Genomic DNA, 16,094 nt, shown 5'->3' with positions numbered 1-16,094 from the left:
AATTTGATCACAGGTTTCTTTAAATGTTACAATTTGATAATTTCTAAGCAAATGCTCTATTTCTCCACTTCATATGGACAACTGATACAAACTAATACAAAATTAAGAATTATTATTCATACTTAAAACAAGCAAGAACAGAATTCTGGGCTTAATCATTAAGATTAGATCACTAAGCTTTATGTACAAGAACAGTTTTTTTTTTAAAGTTTATATAAAATGATTGCAGAGGGCTAAAAAATTAAGCTAATGAATCATAGGAACTCATATTTTCTTATACTATTTAGGATTTACAGCAATATTTGTAAATCTTTATGATCTTATAAAATTCAATGCAAACAGATTTAATTTTGTTTCTAGAGTCAGTCCCTGCTCATTAAATAACAATTAGAAAGGAAATTTTTGAAAATAAAATTAAATGATTTGAAAATAATAGAGGCAACATGGATTCAAAATACTTTCCTGTTTTAAAGAAACTCATCTGAAAATGATCTGGAGTTTTTAGTGGACTGCAACCTTAATATGAGAGAGTCCAAAACCTCAAATGTAAATTTTCATTGCATTAATGTAAGCCTAGTCTCTAGGAATGGTTAAATGATAAACCCACTCTACTTTGCCTTTATCAGAATCTGGAATAATGTGTTCAATTCTAGATGCAAAAATATATTCAAGACATTTATGATCCAGTGACAATAGAGAGGACCCCAAGAAGTGGTAATTAATGGTACTTAACATAGTTTGCTTGGAGCAAAACAGACTTCAAGAAAAAGGTAAGAATATATCTGTTCCTGCCTTTGCCCGCTTGTCATACAGAGAAGGAATTGGGTTTGTATTTGTCTGACCAAAGACAGAATCGGTAGCAAAGAGTGGAAGTTGAAAAACTTTAAAATCAGAAGAATTTTCCTAAATGGTAAAACTAAGCAAAAGTATCTTGGACTACCTTACATGATAGTGGATTCATCCTTCTCAAATGTCCTTAATCAAAGACTGAACTACCTCTTGTTAGTTATGCTAAAAAAAAAATCCTTTATTGAAATGATATTAAGCTCATCTCAATGAATCCTTGGCCATCACTTATAGAATTAGAAATCATAAATTAAAATGATTTATGTTGCATTTTATTTTATATGTTTTGTTATATATTTCACAATAATTATTTGTCACATGTGGTTTATACATTAAACAATTATTTTTCTTTTTGAAACTGGATTTAGTGTCATTAGAACATTCTCTTACATTATACTAGATTTAAAATAAATTATTTCAAATTTTCAAATTCCCCTTAAGCAAGAATATAAACTATATTTTGCTGAGAGGAGGGAAAAGATGGTTTTATAGAGCAAAACTATATTTTAGTTAAGTTTCTTTTTTTCAAATGAACTAGTTTTGTTTTAGAGATGTTATCCAAAAAACTATAGCCCGGTGTATTAATACTTGATCTTCCTATTATCTTTACAAATCTTAGGTCACAAATAATGTTACTGTTTCCATCTCAGAATACTCATTTGATCATGGTTTTTACAATATAATTTGAAAGTTTAAGGCCTAGCATAAAGCAAGGGAACATAGAAGACCAAAATGAATTATACATAGAAACCAGCTTATTGCCTTAAAATTTTTATGAAAGTTTCCAATGTGACCTTCTCAGTAAATGTAAGAGTAGCCCTCACAAATTGGAAATAGTTTATACCTCAAGGGAAGCTTGTGTCAAAAACAACCAAATGAAAATATATTATACTTTTACAAATCTCGGAAGGATTCAGTATACCAGCTTTTATTGGTGGAACCATAAATTGGAGCGTAATTCTTTAAAAAAAAAACAGCAATAATAATAATTGCTTTCAATTGGTCATATTCATTTCTGAATGATAAAGCCATTATATATGTGGATTAATAGACTTTGAAGAAGAAAAGAAGAAATCATTTCCTTTAAATCTATTCAGAGTGACTCATTGGTTTTATTTTAAAATTTAGTATTTTTCAGAGATATATAGATAGATGAGTTCTATTTATAAATGTATGCATATAAACCTGCACAAATGTATATGTTTTTCATATGTATTTTGTATATGTCTATTGAATTCATATATATATTGAGTTAAGCTCCTATAAAAATAAAAGTCAGCAAAATAGCTATTGTACCTTAGTTATGCATTTTCACTTACCCTTATAATTTCTCTTTTATTTGAAGCATGAAATTTATCTTAATAGGATGCATTTTAAATTATGAGCATAATCTGTGTTTAGTGAAGGAAAAAAAAGATATCCTAAATGTTGTTTCCAGTCTCTCTGCTTATTCATTTATACACACCTACTAAAATCATCTTTATACAAAAGAATCTATTTATAGCCAAAAAAGGCCCTATTTTTGTACAGATTAGAAAACTGTAAAAAAAAAAAAAAAACAGGAAAAGTGACTTTGGTGAAATCACACACCATATAAATGCCTGAAGCACATTTGAAACCAGATAATTTGGACTCTGTTGGATATCCTATTCAATATGCTACTGATTTGCGCCTTCTCTTCATATATTCCCTCTCATCAGCAATCTATGGTAATACTCCCTTGTTTCTAAGATATAAAACAAACTTTGGGTGGGGTATTTAAATCACTCTATAATATAGCTGAAGACTACTGATATTTTAGCTTTCATTATAGGACAATAGCCTGTCCATCATGTTTGGAATAATTCCTGACATTAAATTGTTGTATTCTACTTAAGAAGTGGATTATTAATCAAGTATGTTCAGATAAATAAATATGAAGCATATACAACATAGGAGATCCCTAAAAGCACCAGGTTTCAGGAAAAGTCTCATTTAGTAGGTCAGAATAATATTCAAGTAAGTTGCTATATCTTGATTAAAATATTTCATATTATGTTATTTGTTCAGTTTGTAGGTGCTAATTATTTGTCATATTTTGTTTATACTTCTCTGATTAGATGTTGATTCCATTCACCTCTATAGAGGGCCACAGATAGTAAGGGAACTCAGGGTGAGGTATAAGACCCTTCATCCTAGAGGGAACCTACTGACAATGTCTGATTCAGCTCTCCGTCTCCCTTAAGAGCTCTTGGCCTTTAAAAGAAGTCAGGGAGAGGTGAAAGCCTGTGTTGTAATTAAATCAGAGTGATACCAAGTGGCAAAGAGTCATCTACACACAATAGCAAGTTGTTTGTGTGGTCCTGCATGCACAGTATGCTATGTTTCTTTCAAGGTATTAGGGTATATTAAGGCTGAGAGAATTTGGAATAAATGGATTCCTGTTTGACCATCCACGGAGTTCCACCTCTTTACTCCTCTCCTAAGATCAAGAGTTGGTACCAAGACCCTTCAGAGAGCTAGTCCAGACACAACACATCTCCAGCCAAGTGAAATGTAAGTTACTTATGGGCAAGGATTAATTTATACTTCATTTTATATCCCATTTATTTAGCAGAACAATTACACATAGTAGACAATTAATAAATCTTTGTTAATTTAAATTGTCATTAGGTAGATTTTTCCCCAAGAAAGAAACTATAGAATGTTTTAATTTCTGATCCTTATGGACACATCTCATAGGAGGTATGAGTATAAAAAGTTGGAGTGCTTTTAAGAGATGGATAACTTCACTCCTAAATTAGAATACTTCCTTTTACCATAGCTGTACATATTGTTAATATGTGATCACCTAAGTCCTTAGTGTTTGAACAAGACATTGGATCAGGTCTTAAGTGAGGTGCTTTAAGATTCACACATATATTCACACAATGCAGTGAAATAAATGAAAACTTTGGGGAAAACTCCTACCTTTTTAATAGGAGAGAATATATGTATTCTCACAGAAGAATATGGCAAACATCACTAAGAAATATCAAAGGAAGCTAAATTCATATTTTGATAGATTTAGAGTCCAACACTGGAAGCCATCCTATTGATGACATGTACATTTGAAAAAAATGTATCTGATCATCTACAGCTGTAGTACACTGTAATATAAATATAATAGAAGAGGAGTTCTGAAATTTGCTTTTATATGATGGATTGTTTTGGCAGTGTGACAAAGACTATAAACTCTTTTTAATAACAGTGTAATGATACCTAAATTCACGATTAAAAGAAATGCTATATTTCAGTTAAAGGATAGTGAAAAGTATGATTTGATTTCTTTCACCATTCAAGTTGATAGACACCCCTGAAATCTATCGATGACTCTCCTGAGGGTCCCAAGACATAAAAATAAGAACTTCTGTTAGACTATTGCAAAACTGAAAATATTTAAGGATGTGTAAGTGCTGGAAAGTGTGCAAGGTGGAGGCAGGTGTTGAGATTGACCTGCTTCATGAGCTCAGTACATCTGTATTGTAAAAAGTTTAAAACTCGAGGAAGATGGAAGGGAGAAAAAGAGGTTATGTAGGAGAAGAATTTAGTAGATTCTCAAGGAAATAACAATTGACACCCAGAGCATATGTAATTTTGGTTGGTATAAATCAGTGAGGTTGGGACATAGACAAAAGGTTTTCTGGAACAAAGATTTTCTATTGGTGGATTGCTTATAGAAAGCTATTATATGGATAATAGTTCCCTGGACTGAGGAGCAATGAAAATTGAGAAGTTTCTTCTTCATTAAAAAGAGGTGTGTGTGTGTGTGTGTGTGTGTGTGTGTGTGTGTGTGAGAGAGAGAGAGAGAGAGAGAGAGAGAGAAGGAGAGAGAAGGAAGGAGAGAGAGAGGGAAGAAGGAGGGAGGAAGGGAAAGAGAGAGAGAGAAGCAGAGGGGAGATGGAGACAGAGATACAGAGACAGAAACACAGAGACACAGAAGAACAAAGAGACACAAAGAGAAAGCCAGAGATGTAAATACAGAGAAAAAGATACTTCGGTAATGGAAACAGAAACTGAAACAGATAGATAGACAGAGACAAAGAGAGACAGAGATAGAGACACCATAAACCATCAGCATCATTCCTCTTCCACCCATCCGAAAAATATATTAATTAGATAATTAACATGTTGATGATGAGATTTGACATGTTTGACTTGTTAGGTCCTTGTATAAAATACTTATACTCCATTATTATGCCTATACTCAAGCCATGAGAAATAGGATAAATCAAATACCTTTCTGAAATTTAAGAAAGTATTCTATATTTTTCTCATTTTAAGTATAAATAAATTAGTATTCAAAAGTGCAAGGGATATTTTGTTTAGGTGTATCTTTTAAAAAGAAAAGTTCATATCTTAGATAAAGATATGACAAATCAGCACTTGTAGCAAATTGAATATAAGAATAATGTTACTTCTTTGGCTTTTTACATAGACAACTATAATTGTTGTTATTGTTGCAATTCTTCTAAATAAAATAAAGTAACTTCAAGGATTCATGAATAATATTATTTATCTGAATGTTGGAAATAAAGCACATAATCACGCCAACATTATAATAAAATATTGAATCTTGACCTGTTTAAACAGATTATAGCATCATATAATTTTAAAATTAAAAAAGATAATAAAGAGGGATTGTCTCATTGCATACATTTAGGGTTTTTTTTTTAATGGTTTAAATGAAGCAAAGATCAATGTTTCAAAATACCTTAACTCAATTCAAACAGCTAGAGGCAGAATTGAGAATAGTACACATGTATCTTTGGTGTTTTCTATTTTTCTTATCTCATACTGATGGAAGTGACTATTATACAGTGTAGGGTTTAGAAATCAAAATAATCCAAGAGAGCATTCCAAGGTACTTTATTAGGTAGAAAAGAAAAAAACTCATTTGTTCAGGTAATAACAGAACTAGAGTCCAAAACCAGATCCTTTGATTTAATTGTATTTCTAAGGTTTCTAACACTTAAAGCCCTGCAAAAATGATAAGGGCATGGTATCACTACCCTTATTGGAAGTCATCAGAGCAAATCTAGATAACTAAAAGTCAAGAATATTATAGAGGAAATTTTTCATTACAGGTCAGTCTAGAGTGATTCTAAGATCCCCACTAATTTTAAAATTCAATCATTCTGTGACTGAATTCCATATTTTCTTTCTTTTTTTTTTTTTTACCATTTTCTCTTCCTACTCCTCTTTTTCTTCTATCACTTTAATTTTTAATATATTTTAAAGTCAATTCATCTTTTCTCACTTCTTATCTTAATGAGAAAAAGAAAAAATTCCTATAAAAATATACATAGTGAAGTAAAACAATTTCCCTCATTATATCAAGAAAGAAGAAAGAAAAGGAAGGAAGAATGGAAGGAATGTTTCTCATTCTATAACATGGCTCATCACCACAATTTCTCAATAGTCATCTGGATTCATGGTGGAACACTACATTAATTGGATTTCTTTTAGCCTTCAAAGTTATTTGTTTTTGAATTATTATTATTATTATTATTATTATTATATACACTGTCCTGGTTATGTCTCTTTCATTATTCATTATTTTTAAGTCCTTTCTAGTTCTGTATCTGTCCCAATCATCCTCTCTCTCTCTCTCTCTCTCTCTCTCTCTCTCTCTCTCTCTCTCTCTCTCTCTTCCTTTCACAAACTGTCATAAACCATTAGCAGCATTCCATCTCACCCATCCCCAAAAATATTTTGGTGATAATTAACATGCTGGTAATGAGATCTGATACATTTTCTTGTTAAGTCCTTGCACAAAATAGCCATACACTATTATTGTGCCTGTACTCAAATAATGAGAAGTAAAATATTTCTGCCTTTTCCACACAATTCACTCCTCTGTCCAAATCTATTTAATAGTGTGGGTCAAAAGATTTGTCACCAAAGTACCCTTGAGAGAATTACTTCTGTACTACAATAAAAGACTGAGACCACTATAGAAGTCATGGGTAAACCAAACCACAGCACCACCAATCCCTCTACTTAAACTGTCTTCGGGATTGTTATTGATCACTATTGCCATTGCCCTTTGTGGCAACTCTCATCAATTGTGATTGTTCAAATAGTTGAGATGAAAAGATCACCTAAGTTTTGCTCCATTAATTGTGCATTCAGAAATAGAATGGTGTGGAAACCAATGTCTGATTTCCATCTTGTTTAATTAGATGACAACAAACAAGTTCCAATTGAGCCACACACAATAAAGGGAAAAACCACAAGTCCATTAGATCTGAGAATGATGAACTGAACTCTTGCCATTTTAGCCTGAAAACAAGCAGCTGAAAAACTAAAGAAGGGAACTCTTAAGTACACATAGACATAACTCTCAATATTTTAAAGAATTGTCTAATTTTGGAAAAGCTGATCATAAAGAATGTGCAGTATTTTATTATCAATACAGTGTAGACATTTTGTTCAGTAGTCACACGATCTAATTTTTAATTTATAGATATAAAAATTAAACTGGGTTTTAAGGATCTGGAATTTTGTGATAATTATAAAAATTCAAAGAAAAACCAAGAATTTTCTCTTTTATTCTTTTTAAACTTTCTGGTGAAGTGTACTGAATTATTTAATTTTCAGTGATGTTTCTGCAATTATAATTTTTCCAGGAAAAGGAGTATTCTAATAAGTGACATTTAATGTCCCTTCAAATATTTCAAACCTTTTATTTTGTTTGTGCCTTACAAGAACCCATTAAGGGAGGTGTTATGTAAAGCACTGTATTTTACAGATTGGGGCAGAGAATCAGAAGTATCTTGCATAGAATCAGGTGGTTGGTTAGAATCTGAGGTGAAATTTGAACCCATTTCTTCTCAAGTGCTTATAATCATTCATTTTTAACACTTAAAACAATGTCTTGACAAAATTAACTTATGTATTAATGAGGTATATATATATTATGTTCTACCTATTTATAACATTTTATTGAGTTTTTTATTTTCCTAAAGTAGACTAGAAATTGAGGGAGATTTTCAGAGACAAGTATAATGACCCAAAAAAAAATGAAAATAAAGAAAGGAGGCTTTGTTGGCTTAAAAAGAATTTAGTTAAACAACCTTTAAATCCAATTTAATATTGCTAAATAGGCAAAATAAGAGGAAAATAATTCCATGGAATACCTTGGAAACATCATTAATTTTTATAAAGAAACAACCTAAAATAAAGAAATGTCAATTTTTATAGTTTTGACTTGAAAAAGTCATGTGTAATCCATATAAGTAAATTGAATTTTGAATTTTATGGCAAGGATAAAGTTCCTTTTTTGAGAAATAGATGTAGAGTTCTACGAATTGGGTACTAATTATTTCCTTCAAAATGGGGATCAACAAAACAAGCACAAATATGTGATGGGAAAGCTTGGTGTGGGATTAAATATATATATGAATCCTTCAGTTACCATTCATGATAAATGAAAAACTAGATAAGTAATTTTTATTCTTTTTTCCTCAGTTTACTCATCTATAAAATCAAGAAATTATTCTAGCTTAAAATCTACAAATTTATGATTATTTCTCAAAATTGTCTTTTGTTTTTGGCTGCAAGTCTTTAATTCTATTAATGTTCTGGGTTCTGGGACCACTATTCTACCCAAAAGAAATCCTACAAGAAATGCTGGAGTTGGTAGCTTAAATTGCTTTTGCATATTTTACCTCATAATTGTTTATAATTTACTTGACCAACAATAAATAAATTGCTTGAGATAATTTTTGAAAATGTTCAACATAACACAGAAAAACCCTTCTTTTTGTAAGGATAGGGGCAGAAGACTTAATTGGTAACAATAAAAGAATAGGGCTAGTTCTAAGATTTGCCCCACTGTAGAGAAAAGTTTAAAATACAAAGATAAATATTGTCACGTAAATATTTTATTTTCTCAAAATTAACAATCTGTTGATTTTCTGCTATAATATTTGGAGACAGATGAGAGTATGGATGCATTATGTAGTATCTACCATTCAGACGTGTAGAGATGAAAGAAAATTTATGATTAATCAGATATTGTTCCATACTAAGTCCCGGAATTTTTATCACTTTTATCCATTCATCCTTTCAAATATATTAATTAATTCTTTAAGTTATGATATATTGACAATTGTATACAAAACATTTAACAATGTCAAGACTAACACGAGAGGCATTATGACATTCTATATGAAAAACTGAGCTTGAGAGAAATATCTATATATCATTCATTGAACTTCACTCATGTTTCACCTTATATTCTGTTTCAGGTTTATACATAGTCATCTTACTTTCATTTTAGGAATTTATTCTCAGATTACAGTCATCTCTAAATTTAATCCTGTTTCTTTTCATCAACTACATACTTTAACCCTTATTTAATTAAAAAACTTCTACCCTAAATTATTTATGGAACAATAATGTGATTAGCAAAATGCCTGAACTGTTCCTAGTGCATCTTGATTGAATGACTGAAAGTCTTTACTTAATATAATAAAATGAAGGATCCTGGGAAGTTGCAAATCATAATTTGATTGTGATAACTGTTCTCAGAAAACATTTTTGAGCATCATTTCCATAATAAAATTAAATTGAGGATTACAATTTTGTTTCATAATTTTTAAACTTTTAAAAATATTTTGTAATAAAAATACATGGGTAATAAAATATGAAATGTTGCTATTGAGAAATGTCTGTCTAATTTAATAAATGGGTGCATGTAATAATGTTTGTTGAACTGGATTAAACATGTATTTAACAAAACTGCATGCTTTTCATTAACTATGTGTCAATAATCCATAAGTCACGTAAATTAAATTCATTAATATTCAAATTTTTCAACTCCAGAAATATATATATTAGATACCTGCTACATGTTAGGTAAAAAGAAGATAAAAAGCAAACTCAGCACTGTCTTCAAGGGACTTACATTTTAATGGTTATTCGGTGATGTCATTTAGTTGCTTAAGATGCTTTCATTTTTATTGTTTCTTAACAACATGGTGAAAAAACAGAGACAGGAATGTGTTTACTTATGGAATATCAAAAATCTATAATTTCATAATCATAATGATTTCTTCTGGAAGAAAATTCTTTCTATCCATTAAAAATAGTAAATGGTCTACAACTTTCAAACTTAGAGAATTACTGACCTCCCTGAAATCTTCCTTGTATCCAGGGTTATATATTTATTAGAAATGAAATTGTATCTCAGATTTTCTTAATTCTAAAGGCAGCTCATTCTATCATATAGTATACTGTGTCATAAGTCAAATCATATGATCCTCATTCTATTTATCAGGAACCTGGGGTACAGTTAATATTAAAAATCATATATTTAATAACAACATAGTCTCCTTGGAAAACTGTAGCAAGTAAGAGATAGAGAGTTAACATAGAAGGCTTGGATTCAATTCCTGCTTCCAATACTCATTTGCTAGGGTGATTATATGTATTTACTTTCTTAGAGTCCTTCTTGTAATGAGCCTAGTATCCCACCCTGTCAATAAATAATTTAAAAAAATGGAAACACAGAACTCCTTAGTCACCTTGTCAATCAAGGAGTAAATGATCAATAATAATGAATAAAGGATCCTTTCCTCTGTGGCTGAATTTAATTATCCATTAGGAGCCAATTCTTCAAAAGTAATTTTTCCTTTCTTTTCTTTTTTTAATAATAGTTTCTTATTTTCCCAAATATGTGAAAATACATTTTCAAAATTCTTCTTTGCAAAACCTTATGTTCCAAATCTTTCTCCCTCCTTCCTCTCCTTCCCCTACCCCTAGACAGCAAGCAATCCAATATAAATTAAATGTGCAATTCTTCTCAACATATTTTCTCATATATCATGTTGAAAAAGAAAAATAAGATCAAAAGGGAAAATATAGGAGAAAGAAAAACAAACAGAAAACAACAACAAAAAAGTGAAAATACTATCCTCTGTTGCAGATTCAGTCTCCACAGTTCTCTCTCTCTGGATGCAGATGGCTCTGTGTATCACAACTCTATTGGAATTGTATTAGATCACTTCATGGTTGAAAAAAGCCAAGTCCATGATAGTTGATCACAACATAATCTTGTTGCTATGTACAATGGTCTCTTGGTTCTACTCATTTCACTTAGCGCCAGTTCATGTAAGTCTTTTCAAGCTTTTCTGAAATCAGTTTGCTTATCATTTCTTATAGAACATTATTCCATCATATTTATATATCATAATTTATCCATTCTCCAAATGATGAGCATCAATTCATTTTCTAATCCCTTGCCACTAAAAAAGGGCTGCAACAAAATATATTTGCATATTTTTCCTTTTTTTATGATTGAGATACAGACCCAGAAAAGACACTGCTGGATCAAAGGGTATACACATTTTGATAGCCTTTTGGGCATAGTTTGAAATTGCTCTCCAGAATGATTGGATCAGTTCACAATTCCAACAATTGTATCAGTGTCCCAGTTTTCCCACATGCTCTCCAACATTCATCATTATCTTTTCCTGTTATCCTAGACAATCTGATAGGTGTTAAGTGGTACCTAAGGATTGTCTTAATTTGCGTGTCTCTAATCTAAAGTGATTTAGAACATTTTGTCATATGACCAGAAATAGCTTTAAATTCTTCATCTGAAAAATGTCTATTCATATCCTTTGACTATTTATTAACTGGGGAATAACTTTTCTCCTTTCACTAGCATGGACTAGCATTCTCCAAAACCCTCCCCCAGTATTTGGTTTGATTGATATATGCAAAAAGCCCATGAAAACCAATTAGACTATTTCTTTGAGGAAGGTCCCCATTCTTTAAGGCCAATAGCTGGTGTAGTGGGTAGATTGTTAGGGCCTGGAGTCAGAAATATTCATCTTCCTGATTTCAAATTCAATCTCAGACATACATAAGCTGTGTTATCCTGGGCAAATCACTAAACCCTTCTTGTCTTAGTTTCCTCATATATAAAAATAGCTGATGAAGGATATGAAAATCCACTTCAGCAACTTTTCTAAGAAAAGTTTAAATAGACACACATAGCATTGGACATAAATGACATGGCCAAATAACAATAATCACAACAGCATCAACTCTTGGGGTCCCAGCACAGTTTCTAACTTACAACAGGCTCATGCTGAATCATTCTGTATTGATCCAAAAACCTCTCTGATTCTTTTGTGAGTAACTATCCTCAATAAAATTGACTATTTTCTTATGTGTTCTAATGTTTCTTTATATGGGATTTTGATATTCCAAATCTTCTTTAGTCTACTTAAAATTAATGTTGAGTTTAAAATTGCTTAATTGCACTAGCAGAGACTTTTCATACCAACAATTTTCTATGAAATGAAATCAGAGGTTCAAAACAAATATACTTTCTTTACATTAATACTTAGTACTTTGAAAATTAAGTTATGTTAAGAATTAATTTAATTAATAGTTCAAATTATAAAATTGATGACTACATTCTGTGATAAAAAGTGAAATCTTAAATATATTTTTATAAATTTATCATTCATTTTTTCAACAAGCAAACAGGCCCATTATTTTCATAGTTCATAGTTACTATGTTTCACATACTCTGCCAGGTGCTGAGGATCCAAAAATAAAATTTAACATTGTTAGTCTGCAAAGAGTGTACCTTATATTTTAGGCAGATAGTGGGAAGAGTGGTGTCACAAAGACAGAAAAGTACAAATGTATGCAAAAAAAAATGAAAATCAATTTGGAAAGAGTGAATATGACTAACAAATGAAAGGACTAAAGAAGACATATATAGGGACTTTCATTTGATCTGAATCATGAAGGAAATTAAGGCTTCTATGAAGTAAAAGCAAATTGGCATATTTCTGGCACTGTATAAAGCTGAAATATTGTGTTTTGGGAACAGAAAATATGTCTACTTGACTGGAATGTTAGAATACCCCAAGGAAAATAATGGTCATCATATCTGGAAAAGAAAGCAGAAGACAAATCTAAATGATATAAAAGAGTAAACAAATACATTTATATTTTATCCTGTAGAAAATTGGGAGCTGCTGAGGTTTATGAATACACTTTGCTCTTTTATAATCAAAGTCCATAAGGTCCATCATACCTTGGTTCAATTAATGTTCTAATCACACTAGCAACATCACAGAGGAGCCAATTTCCTCTGAAAAAGTACAATTACTTCGTGAGCTAGTCAAGTAGAAATATAATGATTCAGCAAAAAGTATAAAGGATTGAATAATTCACCATTGGTGCAGAGTACCTTCAATTGCCTTTGGATATAACTCTTGAGAAATTCACAAAAAAAAATAAATAAATAACTATTAACATTGTCAGAAGACCACACAAAATTTTATTCTTAGTATTAGAAAGGACCTCAAAATCCATCAAATTTAAACCCTTGATTTTATAGATGAATAAATAGACTCCAGAGGGAAGAAGTCACTTGATAAATTTATTCAGATATTGAATGTTAGAGCAAAGATTTTCTTCAGTGTCTTCTGTTAGCAACACTAGCAATCATTTCACTGAAACATGATTTGTGTATGCTCACTTATGTGTATATACATGCATCAATACACATGGACATATATATTCATATATTTATACATATGATTTTATTCTATCTACTCTTTATTATTAATACTCTGATTACAATATTAATAGAAATAAAAAGTTGCTTAGCTATATACATATGGTACATGCACACATTCACACACACACAAATACACATCTATCACTGTAAACAGTTCTCAGTATCTTATACGTGCTTAACAAAGTATTTCTGCTCAAAGGGACTGAAGAGTATAAGATTTTTCTCTGACAGACATGACAGAAAGGAAACAAACTACATAATTTCAAAGAATCAGAATTATGATTTATTAAAAGGGCCATCAATGGCCACCTAATCCAACTTGGACATGAAAAGCACACTCATAAACTGGAAATTTAGACTTTGTGTGATATTATCCACTCTGGAGTAGTTTCCTACCTACAAAAAGATTCTATCTGATTTTGAAGAAAATCTTATTCTTCCAAACATTCTACTCATATACAACCCAAATTTGTGTTTTTTTTTTAACTTTCCAATATTGCTTTTATCTCAACTCTTATCTCTTGAACTGATGAAAACACATAAAATTCATCATCAAAAGAGTCATTGTGTATGTATGCCTATGTGTATGTGTGTGTATGTATATATATATATATATATATATATATATATATATAATATATATATATATATAATTATATTTGTAATTGTATGTATATATTTTGTGGGGGTGAGAAAGAAACAGAGAGAGAGAGAAAGAGAGATCACATTCTCTTATGTTCAATTTTTTCACCTGCAAAAAAAAATTCCCTCAATGATTTTAAGCAATTTTCCTTTCTTATGTATTTTGAGCCTTCTTTACAAGTCACCCTAAATCTGAGTCTTCTCCAGTTTGTCCATGGATTTCTTATGCAATATATTGTCACTTCACTGACCTTTTAATATTTTCAGTATATTGTAATAAAAATAATCAATATAAAAATTTAATCAAGAATTAATAACAGCTCCAATTCAAAATGAAGTAAATATTTCTATTGACTAGGGAAGAGTAAGCTTCAGGAAGTTAGCTTTAGATTATTTCAGACTTGATTTTTAAAAGTCATGCCAATAAACACTATTTTTCTCTAAATGGTCTTCTAAGATTAGAGTTCACTAATGCTTCTGTCTTCCAACTTATAACTGCATAACTATGAGCACATTAGTTTGAAATTTGTGCAATTTCAGATAATGTTTTTCCTGTTCTGTAGTGTGTTGTCTGGAGCCTCCATGCTTGGATGCCAAAATATACCATCTGGTCTAGCTCTCTGGAGGATCTCAGGACCAGCTCGAGTCCTTGATCTTAGTGGAGGAGTGAAGAAGGCAGGAGACCCAGGAGGATGGTCAAAGATGGAGCCTTTATTTCAAGTCCTCTCAGCCCTTAAATACCTTACTATGATTACATCATTATAACACACTAGGGATGTGCAACTAGAGTGTGGTGAGCTTTTTCTTCTCAAAACACAGCCAGGTGATAAAAGTTCAGATCTTTTATTATCTCCAATATAGCCCGGTTAGCTTAGAGGCCTATCTCTCTGCTTGGTTCCAAGAGCTCTCTCCAAATGTCTTTAAATCCAAAGGTCTGGTCCTTCAGCCTCTGCCTCTGCTTTCTTCAGCCTCCAGCCAGCTCCAGTCTTCATGTCATTCCGGTGAAATCTCGACTTGTAGCGTCTTCCTCTGAAGAACTCTCCGACTGGCCCATTGGCCTATTTATGCTCCTTCCAGAGAGAGGGATTATGGGTAGTTCTACTTAGTACCTTGTTTCAGGTTCTGCCTAAAACATCTTCTTGTAAGATTAGATCAACTCTAATTAGTTAGCAGTTAGTAAGGATTCCAACATCTCCCCCTTTCTTTTGTTTTAAAACATAGGGGGTTTCTGAGGGGGTACACATAAATCCATCAATATGGGCCAGAACTTTGTAACAGATATACATGGTATACATAAATCCATCAATATGGGAGGCATTATACATAATTTACATAAGTACATAGCAATATAACACAGGCTAGTAGTAATGTAACAACATGAATCAACCTAAAAATTTACACATGTCCATAAGTCCTAGAAACAGTCCAATAGGATTCCATTGTCTATTAGTTCATGTGCCAGGAATCCAATAGTTCCGTAAGTCCTGAAGTACTGCAAAAGTCTCATCAACAATTTTTCATCTCAGGGAACCCAATGATTCTTGCTGGTTTTTCAAGAAGTAAAACAGTTTCATCTTGTATTAGGAAATCCAATGATTCCTGAAGCTTTTAAAAGTCTTTTTAACAGTTTCATAGTCAGCCATCTGATTCTTTCTCCATCTGTGGAAATATAAGCAGATCCTCTTCCCCAAGCAGTTAATCTAATTCCCTTCTATTTACCAAATTTGGGATTTCTCCTCATCATCTGGTAATTACATTGGAGTCGTTTGCATTGGATATTGTCTTGTTGTCTTAAAAGGCCTGTATTCTTCCCAACTGTAATCCTGATTGCTTTTCTGTTGGTTGATGACATCAGAATCCTGAATTTCTAAAGTCTCTCTGGGTGTAACCTCAGCTGCTATCATGCCCCACCTGTCCTTTGATTGATACTTTAGAGCTGGGCCCTGCCTCTCATTCCTCTGGGTCAATATACATTTAGAGGCCCAGTGAAAGCCTCCATTACATTTTGGACATGGGGTTTTGGGTTTTCTCT

Source organism: Antechinus flavipes, chromosome 3 (assembly GCF_016432865.1).
Source record: "Antechinus flavipes isolate AdamAnt ecotype Samford, QLD, Australia chromosome 3, AdamAnt_v2, whole genome shotgun sequence".
Classification (NCBI taxonomy): Eukaryota; Metazoa; Chordata; class Mammalia; order Dasyuromorphia; family Dasyuridae; genus Antechinus; species Antechinus flavipes.
This window is presented reverse-complemented; position numbering follows the sequence as displayed.